We start from the raw sequence: 11,061 nt of genomic DNA, 5'->3' as shown, positions 1-11,061 counted from the left end.
TCCACATTATTCTGAGAAGTGTCTACGGGGGTACTGACAGTTTCATTGGGCCCCCACTCTCACCGAGACTTCCTTCAGGCTGGTCCTTCGCTCACTTACTTGGAACAACAGTGCCTAACACATCCTCAGTACCCAGTTAACCGTGATTGAGTCAAATGTGGCCATTAGAAAACAATTCATTCATCGACAGATAAGCACCATGGGGGTCCTCCTGTGTGCCAGGCACTGTGCTGGCCCCCCGGGGGATATGATGACGGACATGCCCACATGTCCCTGCTTTCATGGGCTTGGGAGCAGTCAGAGCTAAGGAGTGTGGACCAGTGATGGGTTCTCAGGGCCTTGCGGAAGGAAGATAAGAGACAGAGCCCAGCCAGAGGAAGGAGGTTAAGGATTTACTTCCCCCAGGCGTGCTTTGTCAAGTGTCCCTGTACAAAAAAACCCCACACAGCACAATAGTGCTTAGGACTGATACGAGGTTAGAGGAAGTAATGTGAGGAGATAAACCTCTTGGCTTGTTGAAAGGAAGTCAAATTTTACCTGCTGCCTCCTTTACCACCCAACGCTTCCTCGGGCTCACCGGAAAGCATCTGTCCTCCCCTTGGGCGCAAAGCCTGGGTCCCTGTCCTCCCTCGACTGAAACTGTTTGCATATCTAGGTTTGAACCCTGACTTTGCCACTTAGACATTAATTTCCCTTTCTTACTGAAGTGCTGAGGATTGAATGGGACGGCACACGCAAGTGTCTCCCATGGGGCCTGAAGGGAGTCAGTCCCACTGTTGGAGTTACTCTTGTTATTATTATCATCGTCTGTCTACTCACAGGGGCCATGAGCAATGACACAGCAGTGGCGCGGGGAGCCAGATTTCAGTCCCAGCTCTACCACTCATTTGCAGTGTAACTTTAGACAAGGCCCTTAATTCTTCCGAGCCCTTCTTTTCCTGGTTTGTGCAATGACAATGGCAAGCCCTTTCCCCAAGGAAGGGTTGTGAGGTCAAATGGGCGACATGTGGAGGGAGGTCTCTAGGGCAGGCGACAGCGCAGAACAAATGCTTGGTTATGAAAGAACACTTTGGAATCTGGGGCTGTGGGATGCTGGGAAGCTCTGTCTGCACAGAGCTGCAGAGGGACGAGCAGGGCCCTGGAACACCAGGACTCCGCAGCGGGGACTCACAGCTGTCTCGTGTCTGTTACCTTAAAAGGAGAGGCTCTGAATCTGCTCGACTTCAGATGGGTCTTACCACCTGACAGGGGGAAATCGAGGCTGGAAGAGCTTGAGGCGTGCCTGATGGGCTCCCCTGGGCTGCATTGCCTGTGCTCTTTCCTGCACTTGGGCCAATACTCCTGTCTCTTCTCCCTGCCCATTTGCCTGGGAGACCTTAGGCGAGCAGGCAGGCAGGTCCTCGTCGGATCTCAGAGCTAATCCAGCAGGGTGTTTCCACGTGCACAGAGCTCCTTAGTTGTTCACACCAGTGTGGGCCTGCCTGTGCCCAGCCATGGGCAGGGAGGTTGGAGCCATAGAACTAGAAGCATTTCCATCCCGGAGTGCCTTGAATGAGCAAATGAAGGCTCAGACAGGCAGAGGCACCTGCCCCAGAGTAATGAATCCGTCTCCTGGATGCGGGGCGGTTGGGGGGGGGGGTCTTCAGGAGGGAGGCCTGGAGTGAACCAGCTCCGGGTCCCATGTCCTCTCCCTGGTCAGATTTGCTGCTGTTCTCCACACTGACTTCCGGGGGAGTCATGTCCTGAGCTGGGTCACTGGGGAGGCATAGAGGAATTTGGAACAATCCAAGATCTTGGTTCCGATGATTTCCTAATGTAACATCGTCAAGGGGGCAGCACTCAGCTGACCCTGGAGGAGGGCAGAAGGGAGTACGAGAGGGACCCTGCTTACCAGAGGGATGAACCAAGGGTGAGAGGAGAGAGGCTGAAAAGAGAAATGGAGGTCGATGGCAGGAAGTGGGAGGAAAGCCTCATTTGCTGGGCGTTGACATGTCATTTCCTTGAAATTATTTGACAGGCAATATCCCCTTGAGATCCTTTCCAGGGAGTTGACTTCTATCGCAAAGGGCTTCCTTGCTGCTTCTTTCTTCTGTCCCTTTCTTCTCCCCCTCACCTCCTCCTTCCTTCCTTCCTTCTTCCCCCCCACCTTTCTTTCTCCTTTTCTCTCTTTCTCCCTTCCTCCCTTTCTCCCTCCTTCCCTCCTCCTCTCTCTCCTCTCTTTCCTCCATCAGAGTGGCCCCATGGCTCTTTGGGAACTGGACCCAGCGGGGGTTGGGGGGTTGGATAGCAGCAGACTTGGTTGCTGGCAGCTACAGAGGGAACACGGCTTTCCTGCCCCAGCGCTCCTAACAAAGTGCCGGCGAGGACCAGAGCGTGTTAAGACCCCTGGCTGACCAGGTTAGGTATCCCATCTCCCGCCCTGCCCCACACAGGCTGCCCTTCTAAACACGTCTTCTTCTCTTTTAAGAGGGTGGGTGGAGGACATGAAAGGTGGTAAAGCAGCCATAACCGAGGGATCTTTGGCAGGATTTCTCATCAATTCCGTGGGAATGGAAGCTCCCTGCCAGCCACTTTCCCAGGGCTGCTGTGGAGACTTCGTATTTGATAAATGAACAAATGATCGAGCCCTCTTCTATCCCGTGGAAGACTACCAAGGTAGGTGTTAAGAGCACTCTTCACCTGGCTGGGGGGATAGTCCCCTTGTCCCTGAAGCTGGGGAAATACCCATGCTGATGTCACGGCATGCCACCAGGAGTCTCACCCCTGGATGCAGGCATTGTTAGGAGGCTGTCTGGGTCAGGGGCCCAGCTCTGCCCTCTGCTTCCTGCCCCCAGCGGGCTGGGCACCGTCTCCTGGATGTGGGCAGGAATGGGTCCTCCCAGGTTGCTCTCAGGAGCTCCTCAGAGCTGATCAGTGAAGCCTAGAAATAAAGCAACTTACCCACGGTGAGTTTCGACATCCCAAGTGCCCCTCGCTACCCCCTAGAGTCACAATCCCTCTACTGAGGAAACGTCTAGAATGAAATTTTGTTCCAATCTTCATAGGAAAAAGAGAATCACAAGGAGGATGAGGTGTCTGCTGGTGTCCAGGCAGCACACAGGCCCACTTCCTATCTTTGGTCCTGTGTGACTTCAGGGCAAATGAGGCAGAGAATTACCTGGAAACAGGAAGTAAAAACCTACGCTCTCTGTATTCATCTGTTAATGCAATAAGCTTATGTTCACTGTTGAGTGCTTGTTGGAAGCTGGGTCCTGTGCTCATCCAGGCCAGCTGAATTACATGCCCCCCCACTCCTAGAACACCAGGGACATTCCAACACGAGTCAGGGAGAGGAATGATGGGAAAGTTCGAGATGCCCCAAGGGCCAAAGTGGCCTGGCTTCTGGAAGTCATTGAAGGGAGTCAGAAACCTGGAGAGAGAAGAGCCTGAGGGTTGGAAGAGTTCAGTTCCCAGATACCACTGGCTACAGACCCCTTTCTTCCACTCCATGTGATTTAAGGGATTGCTTGCCTGGGTTTTCTGTGTTGGTTTGCCTGAGGCCCACTGGGAAATCCAAGAGGGGCCTTCCTCACTGGAGAGCCAGGCTGGGCTGGATGGGGCCGCCCGGAGCAGGGGCGTGAGTGCGGGAGGGAAAGCCTTTTTCCAGGGTTCTCCTGTGTGAGGGAAGGAGAGGTAGGCCTGACTCCCACTCCAGCCTGCAGCACTCATCTCTGTGGCTGCCCTAAACTCCAGGCCTGGGGCCTGGCCCAGCCATAGGCCCTCCAGCAGGGTGGCAAGCCTTCCTGTTGGCAGGTGCCGTGCGCTTTTCCCCAGGGCGGAAGAAGAGTCAGCGTGGCCATCACCCGGGGAGCCGTGGAGGATGGCGAGCAAGAGGTTACTTCTGCAACCTTCCCTCTTGGGTAGAAACTCGGCTCTGCCTCCTGCTAGTTCTATGACCCTGCGCAGGTTACTTAACCTTTCTATGCCTCAGTTTCCTCATCTGTAAAATGGGGGTAATAATGGCATCTTCCTCAGAGGGCTTCTATAAAGTTGTTATTATGTGTAAGGTGCTTAGAACCTTGCCTGGAATACGGTATGCTCTATAGGGGGCAGAATCCTGAGGCCAGGGGGGCCCTGCGTCTGCTGACCAGTCAGCGCTACCCCATGCTCAATTAAAAGAGGACTCCGGGGTGGCTGTGCTAATGCCTTCTCAGTGGTGCCCTGGCCTAGGGAACAGGGTGGGGGGGGGGGTTAGGGAGGCTCAAGGCCAAGGCTGCTTCCACTTCAGGAAAGCCGCTCTCCTGCTGTGACGTTCCTCTGGACCCTGTGGTGGCCAGAGCCCTGCTCTGGAGGCCAGGAGGGTGCGGGACACGCGCTTCACCCTGGAGCCCGGGGGGGGGTGGATGGGCCTGTGCTCCTGCCGGGTCCGGAGCACTCCGAGTTGCTGACAGGAGCAGGAATGCAGCGTTCCTCGGGAGCCTCTTCCCTCTCCTAACCACAATTGGCCCACGAAACCGCAACCACCAATGGTCCATTCATTGGAAAGCCTCCTGCTTGTCGGGAGCCCGGCGCAGCTCCCTCCCCCTCCCTCACATTCCTCCTCCCAGCTGGGCTCCTGGCCCTAGAGCAGCCCAGCCATCAGGCCTGGAGGCCCTTAATCTCTCTCCTTCTGGGACAGGCATGTGGAGCAGAGTCCAGGCGGGGCCACCGTGTGGCACGAGGGCTCTTTGGGGCTGTTAGGTGAGAAGTCTCTTCCTAGAATGAAATTCTCTTCCTAGAATTCTAGAACTCTGCTAGAAGCTCGGCAGGGCCCAAACTCGATGATCCAGTCCTCCATTCCGTGTAGCAGAAGGAACACAGGGTTTGGCCACAGCTCAAGTCCTACGTATGTAATTTACCCAGAGGGACTTCGGCAGGTTGCTAGAGCCCCTGAGCCTCTGTTTGCTCATCTCTCAAACGGGCATTATAATCACCGTGACCTCGCATGATGTAGCGATAGGAGCCAATTCGACATTTCCTGGAAAAGACTCTGTACCCTTGGAAGCCTCCGGCAGATGCTGGCTATCGTTACTAAGGACTTTGGGTCTGAAACCGGAGAAACCACATTCAGATCCCAGATCTGCTACTCTGTGGCGGGGAGATCAGAGGCAATGTAGAACCCTCTTTGGAGCCTCAGTTTCTCTCATCTGGTAAGTAGAAATAATGCCACCTACCCTAGAGAGTTTATGAAAAGTCAGTAGAGGTTAAAAAGCAGACCCTGGTCTCAGGGACGAGGGTTGCACTGAATGGTAGTTACAATTTTCCATAGGAGTAGAAGTGATGACACGGACAAGGAACTTGCCACGGAAAGTAACCCAGGCTCGCAGGCGTCTTCTGTTCCACTCAGCTGCAGCTCCCCAGGCTGTAATCACTCAATAAATATTTGCTGATTGATTGAGGGTGACTGATCCTGGACTCTGGGGCCGACATCCCTGGAAAAGCTGGAAACTCCAAGCCTCCCGGTGGCGCCAGGCCCTGGGCCGCTCTACAGCGGATGCAACCATCTTGCCTGGAGACCCCCCCCCCCGCCGCACCCCCGCCTTAGGTCAGATACTTGCTTCCCTGAAATCACACGAAACACTATTTCACGAAATTGTATTTTCACTTACGCAAGAACACTGTCATGCCAAAAGCTATTTTATTGTGAAGCAGCAAAAACACCATAGAAAATGTATTTTTAGAACAGAACAATAAAAATCATATTCCAGTTCTCCCTTGGATGTTAAAAATAAGACCATGGACTCTACGCCTGATTTTTTTTAAGCCAGCTTCATAGAGGGTTCTTCTTAGAGTTGAGTTTTAGGGGGATCCTGGACTGGGGGCTCATGTCATCCTGGATACTGTGTCTTTAGGGAGTATCCCCTCCCTTTCTGCCGGCAGGAACCGGGACCAGAGAGAAAAATTAGACAGGTGCCTTTGAAATCACTAGCATTTCTTCAGACATTAATTAACGCGTTCAATTAATGAACATCTAGGGAGCACCTACCAGCTGTCTGGGCCCTTGGCACTAAGGCTAAAATCATCGAACAAGACTCGTGCCTACCCTCAAAGAGCTTGTAAACACACTGTTCCTACACAGAACAGCAGCGCCTGACAGTGTTGGGGAAGGCGTGGGTGGGAAGAGAGCCAGGAAGGCTTCTAGGAGGAGGAGACCTTTAAGCTGCATTGAGAGCAAAAGTGCACCCGGTGCAGCAATGGGGAAAGGACATTCCAGAGGGAAGAGCATGAACAAAGGTCAAGAAAGGTGAGCAACAGTGCAGCGGGCTTTGGACAGAATAATTATTCTGGAATGACTGGAGCTAAGGAGGAAGAATGCAGTGGGAGAGAGGCAGACTGGCCCCATTCCTCAGGTGCCCGTAGGTCACACGTGACACTTGACTTTGCCTTGAGAAGCCACTGAGGAAGCTGGGGTGGGTGACAGGACCAGATCCATCCATTCGATGAATGGTGTCTGAGCTTAGGGCGCCGTTCCTAGTTCTGAGGGGCCCAGGAAGAGGCGCACATTGTACTACAGAGACATCCTTAGGACTCGCAGCCTCCAATCAGGAAGCGAAGGGATTTGGGGGTGCAAGGACTTAATCACATTTATTATCAGCTAAAGGGCCGGAGCCCAGGAGCAAAACAGATAGAGAGAGCCAAGGCCACTGAAGGAGCCAGGTCCTAGGGGCGGGCAGGAGTGAGATCAAGGACGCAAGGAAAAGTTTGAGGGGTCAGGAGAAGGGATGTTTCACCTTCGAGGTCGAAGACGTGGCTCTGGCAGAAGAAAAGGGGCTCAGGAGACTAAGTGCTGCGGAGAGAGAAGTTCAAGTGACCAGTGGTGGGTCCAGATGGGGAGGGGAGGAAGAGAGGCAGAAGTTCACTGCCTTATTCAACAAGGAAAACGATTATTGAGCATTACCGGGGACCGCTGTGGGCTGTGGTTCTCGCCTCTGCCAGCTCCTGGTCTCTTTCTGCCCAGCCTGCTGCCCCCGGCGCAGCCCTCCCAGGTCCTCTTGTTGAAATCACCTGTCTGAAGGTGTCTGAAATGTCCCCTCCTCAGGAAACCTTCCCTTTTGTTGTTAGCGACAATGCTTTCTCCCTCTGCTGGGCCCCATGGCGCTTTGATCTCTGTCTCTCCCTTTTGCGTGTATACTTCCCATCCTTCTTCCAACTAAACTGTGAGCGTCTTAAGGATGGAGACAGCTTTCTATCTCCTGCAGGACCCAAATATACGAGGTGCTCGATAGAAGTTTGTTGAATGCATGAATTAATGAATGAACGAAGGAATGGACTTCAAGAACCCAGGTCACTCCTCATCTGGAAAAGACCGCAGCCCTTGCTAGTCCCCAGCCCCCTGCCCTGCTCCGCCCCCCCCCCCTTTAGCTGAGTTCCTCCCTTCCGTTCCTGCTGCTGCTGCTTGTCCCAGGGCTGGCTGCTGGGTCACATGCTTGTCACAGACCCTCCGCACTAGGGTGAGGTCAGGGCTCTGGCAGGATGCCCAGCTGCTGGGTTTGAACTCACTCTGTCAGTGAGCCCGTGTGAGCAGAACCTGGGGGGCTCCTGAGACGTGCTGACCAGGATGCTGGAACAGCTCTCCGGCCTTCCTCCCTCGTGGGCTCTCCTTTCCCTGCTCCAGCCCCCATGTCCCTGTGGGGCCATGCTGTCGGAGGGCACCGTCAGCTACCGTGGTCTCACCTGGTGCTCCTTGCGCCACCCATCCCTCCGCCCCCACCTGGCCAACGGCAGGCCTTCCTCCGGTTGGTCCCAACATTCTGCCTCAGCCTTAGCTTTCATTATCCACCTGCAGGCCCCACAAAAATTGGATACCCATCCACTCGATGAATCTTTTTTTTTTAAGTTTTATTTATTTAAGTAATCTCTACACCCAACGTGGGGCTCAAACTCATGACCCCGAGACATCAAGGGTCCCGTGTTCCTTTGACTAAGCCAGCCGGGCGCCCCCACTCGATGAATCTTTATTCAATGTTTACCCTGGCCCGGCTGAAGGTTAGTTGATGGAATTTCCAAAATAAACGACAGTCCACTCTCAGGGAGCTTTACAGGCCGGCAGGGCTGGAGGGGGTGAGGCAAGGAAGCCGCCAGCCCCAGGGCCCCGCCCCATCCCATAGTTAGGGCCAAAGGCGAGGAGCCCAGGTTGGTTGCCATGGGAGCTAGGAGGAGGGGGTCAGAAGGGCTAATAGGGAGGGGAGGGGCACTCGGAGGGAAAAAGTGAAGGGAGGGGAAGGGAAGGGTGTTCCAGCCAGTGCAAGCCGTGAGGGCAGAGGGGCGGAGGCGACACTGGTTTGGCGTGGCTGGGTATGGGCAATACGGGGTTTGATAGTCAGGTGAGCAGGGGCTGGGCCACAGACCTGTCACTATGCACCCATGCCCACCTGCGGAAAGGAACCCCTCCTTCAAGAACATTCTACACTCCTCTAAAAATTCATGTTTCCCCAGCCCACATGGTTTCCTTCTTTTCAGCCGCCAATGGCATCGTGTATCCCTCCGAGGGCCCTTTTCACGTTCTAGTTTATTTTAGTCTTATATGTGCACCTGCCCTACCCCTTTCCCCGGACTGGGCACCCCGCCAGAGCATGTCATTTTAATACTCTCCACAAAACATTTAGAGAGGACCTACTCTGGGCCAGCTCTAGGGCCCCGGGAATGCCGCAGAGACCTCCACAGACAAATTGAATAGAACTACCTAAGTCCCCACCCAGAGCACCTCTGTCCCTTTCTCAGGCTCACCGGTAGGTAAGTCATCAGGAGGTTGTTTGATGAGCAAGGAGCCCACCCAAACGAAGGGCAGTCATCTGATGCCGCTTGCTGTGTGACTCTTGGCAAATCCTGTGGCCTCTCTGATAGGCATCAGAGCAACTCCTCCCTCGGGGACTTGTCAGGAGCAGGTGCCCCTAGGAAGAGCTAGGTGAACTTCAAAGCAGCTTCCAGAGGCCACGAGTTTGGGGTAGAGTGCTTTTCCACTGTTCCTGGGCCAAGCGCACCTTCCGAGAGACGCTCTGTGCGGATCAGGTGGTCCTGCCTGGACAAAGCCCACCAGCTCGGCTCAGCTTGGCTCACTCCTCTCCGGTTTGCCCCCTCCTTCCTTTTCTTTTCTTTCTTTTCTTTCTTTTCTTTTCTTTTCTTTTCTTTTCTTTTCTTTTTTTCTTTTCTTTTCTTTTTCTTTTTCTTTTCTCTCTTTTCTCTTTTCTTTTCCTTTCCTTTTCTTCTCTTTTCTTTCTTTTCTTTTTCTTTTCTTTTCTTTGCATTTCTTATCAGCAAGGAGAAGCTTCCAGCTCTGCTGGGAGGCCTCCTCCTGGGTAAGGCTGTGATTCCCAAGGCCACAGAGCATCCTCTGATTCTAGAAAATTCGCTTCTCGGTTTCTTTAGCCTCTGGGTTGAATGGTATCCAAATGTCAACATCAGAAGAACGGGAAGCTCTCAAACATGTTCACATGGTGGAGCTTTTGGAACCAAAGCCTTTCTCTGTGGAACTTAAAAAAAAAGGAAAGTAGTATGTGCCACCTGAAATCATCCTTCACCGTGCTAAACCAGAGACCATGGGATCTTTGGTTCTTCTGGAGACAAGCAGTAGCAGGGGCCACAGGTTTAGGGTTGAAGAAGAATGTCAGACTCTCAAGTCCTAAGTGGAGAACATTCTACTCTCAGCCTTCGGATGCGTCTTGATGTCTACTGGGGGGACTCCTGCTCCAGGGAACAGAATTTGAGAGCTCTGGGTCTCAGAGTCAGGTCAGACCTTAAAAGAGATGGCCCAGGGGCACCTGGGTGGCTCAGTCATTAAGCGTCTGCCTTCAGCTCAGGGCGTGATCCCAGGGTCCTGGGATCGAGCCCCACATCGGGCTCCCTGCTCCGCTGGGAGCCTGCTTCTTCCTCTCCCACTCCCCCTGCTTGTGTTCCCTGTCTCACTGGCTGTCTCTGTCACATAAATAAATAAAATCTTAAAAGAAAGAAAGAAAGAAAGAAAGAAAGAAAGAAAGAAAGAAAGAAAGAAAGAAAGAAAGAAAGAAGTGGCCCAGTGTCCTAAGGGCTCTGCTGGCCTCCCAGCTGCCCTAGCTTTCCTTACTTTTCATTTTCCTTTCCTTTCTTATGTGCTGACCCCATAATGCCTAGGACTGTCCTGATCTTCCCTCTTTCTGGTCTCTTCCTAGAAGGGTAATGGCACATGGCAGCTACCTAAGAATATGGGCCTCGGAGCAAGACTGTCTGGATTCAAATCCATCCTCTGTACTCACTGTGTAACCTGGGACAAGCTCTGTGTGCCTCAGTTGCCCTATTTGTAAAATGTCAATAATTATAGTACGGACTTCACTGGTGCTGGTGAAGATTGAATGAGTTAACACAGGGGCCAGCAGGCCCTTTCTGTAAAGGGCCAGCTAGTAAATATTTCCAGTTTGCTGGCCATACTGTTTGGGTCACAACTATTCAACTCCACCATTGTATTTGAAAATCGGCTGTAGACAATACATACTTGATTCGTCAAGCGGGGCAATGACACTTTATTTATAAAAGTAGGCAGAGAGCCAACTTTGCCCTGAAGCCTGTAGTCTGCTGAGCCCGAGTTAATGCATGAAGAAAGTGTTTGGTATATAGGAGGCCCTCAGTAAGTGTTCGCAATGATTTTCTTTAAGATTTTTCTATTTGAGAGAGAGAGAGAGAGCAGGGGGAGGGCAAAGGGAGAGACAGAGAGAGAATCCTAAGCAGGCTCCAGGCTCAGTGGAGCCCGACACGGGGCTTGATCTCAGGGCCCTGAGATCATGACCCGAGTAGAGATCACGAGTCAGATGCTTAACTGACTGAGTCACCCAGGCGTCCCAGTGTTAGCAATCATTATTCGTTCATGAATAAATTAAATCTTTGAGGACTAACTCTGTGCCAGGCCCTGTTCTAGGTGCTGGGGCCATAGCCCTGAGCAACCGAGCCCAGGTCCCTGAGTGGGCAGAGTCGCATCGTGGGGGGGGGGGGCAGATGGAAGAAATGAGGAAACACATCAGGAGGAACAGCAGGTGGTGGTCAGGGCTATGACAAGAATTGAGTAGGGGCTGGGAG

At 53.1% G+C, this 11,061-nt stretch overlaps 1 long non-coding RNA gene across 1 annotated transcript; it reads left to right on the top strand.

Moving 5' to 3' along the window:
- Positions 1-2,068: 2,068 nt before the first annotated feature.
- On the top strand, positions 2,069-5,728 carry LOC148109199 (uncharacterized). Its single transcript, XR_015726213.1, has 4 exons — positions 2,069-2,397; positions 2,527-2,655; positions 4,758-5,168; positions 5,288-5,728. It is a non-coding gene; the product is annotated as an uncharacterized LOC148109199 (long non-coding RNA).
- The last annotated feature ends 5,333 nt before the right edge of the window (positions 5,729-11,061 follow it).

The sequence above is a fragment of the Ursus americanus genome, chromosome 12 (genome assembly GCF_024610735.1).
Source record: "Ursus americanus isolate L20-20 chromosome 12, mUrsAme1.1.p, whole genome shotgun sequence".
In the NCBI taxonomy this organism is placed as follows: Eukaryota; Metazoa; Chordata; class Mammalia; order Carnivora; family Ursidae; genus Ursus; species Ursus americanus.
This window is presented reverse-complemented; position numbering and strand designations above follow the sequence as displayed.